A 1,581-nucleotide genomic window follows, 5' to 3' on the forward strand; every position below is an offset into this window, starting at 1 on the left:
TGCCCATTCCCCCCTCCCCCCATGAAGAAAACGCTCAGGCACCTAAACACAAGACAAACACTCTCGTCTTATTTTCAATTTCATATCTATTCTTGTAACACTTTATTTTACATTCCATATCGTTTTTCAACGCGTTATTTTTAATTTCAAGTCTTATTTTCGACGCTTTTTGCTATTCTTCCTAGCACTCTACTTATCTGAGCCCTCAACCACGTACAACTGGTTCAAGCACAAACAGCCGAGAGGCAGAGACCTCCATACCTGCAGGCTACTCCCAACTAATGATTCCTTAATAGATGAAGCTGCACTGTTGAAAACTTGTCTAAGACAAGCGAACACTTTCCATCCTCAAACCCACACACTTTTTTGTATATATCAGGACCACCTCGCTACCTTAGAAGTACACATTTGTATCTGACATTTCAGCCCGTTTGGAGTTACTAGGAACATAAGGACAGAAGCCAAAAGTTCTATCTGCTTCACAAAAATCGTAAGGGTTTTCGGAGTCGTCAAAATATTCAAAGAAAAAGCTTGACATGCGAAACTCAAAAATTTTAACGTCAAATTTATCAAAACTAGGTACTGAGAAAATGGAACTTTAACTGTAACTCTAAGGTAGTGACCTGTCAAAGCTGACCACTTGGACAGTCCTCTTAGACTGGTTGGGCTGTATATGCTTCCCTTTATATTTTAGATGGTCCCTATTGAACATTGCAACTTTAACATGTAGGTATCTCAGTATTCGCTGCAAGTTTGACACCTAATTCGTACATCTGGTTGTATTTTCAGTTATTCCTGACCCCTAAGACAGAGGGTTGGACAACTTTGAAGACGTTAGGCCTAACTATCAATCAACTTCAATACACCTGCATGCTGAAAACCATTCCTCAAGTGAAGCCAAGATGAAAAGTGAAATATCAACATACATACACTCATATAATAAGCACACCTATACCATCATAAAACTTAAATTTGAGGGTGGTTGGCGCGTGCTCTGGTGTGGTTTGCTTCTCCTTTCCTATCAAACATCAATCGTCTCTATCTCCCCTTCTTCTTTTTTGCGTTTGTTACTCTCTTGTAACACCTCTAATCTTCGGCACTAATATAACCTAATTGTGTTGCTTGCAAGTGCATTAACACTCTTACTAAAACTAAAGAAAGTTAAATGAACTGAGGATTACAGCAACTTTGCAGATGGTTAGGATAGAGAAAGGGGGATGGGGGGTATTATTTAGCGTTTAATTTGGCTAACCGTAAAGTTTGAAACTTTTAAATTAAAGTGTGCATTTCCATATATAAGAATCTACTGTGAAATGTGGCCCTGAGAAAGATTTCCTGCTTGACAAGACAGATAAAAAACCTCGGATCACAGTGAAGATAACGAAGGAATTATTATGCCCTTTGTTACATAAAAGCTTTTTTTCAGCTGAGGTTTAGATGTAATGTTGTCAAATAATTCAAATTCAGCTTTCCGTAACGGCGTGCCTCTTCACAACATACCATGCACAGATGCAAATGTGTAAACATCCACACACACACACACACATTCTAACACACAATCGCAAGCACACACATACACAC

The sequence above is a fragment of the Aplysia californica genome, unplaced genomic scaffold (assembly GCF_000002075.1).
Source record: "Aplysia californica isolate F4 #8 unplaced genomic scaffold, AplCal3.0 scaffold00564, whole genome shotgun sequence".
Lineage (NCBI taxonomy): Eukaryota > Metazoa > Mollusca > Gastropoda > Aplysiida > Aplysiidae > Aplysia > Aplysia californica.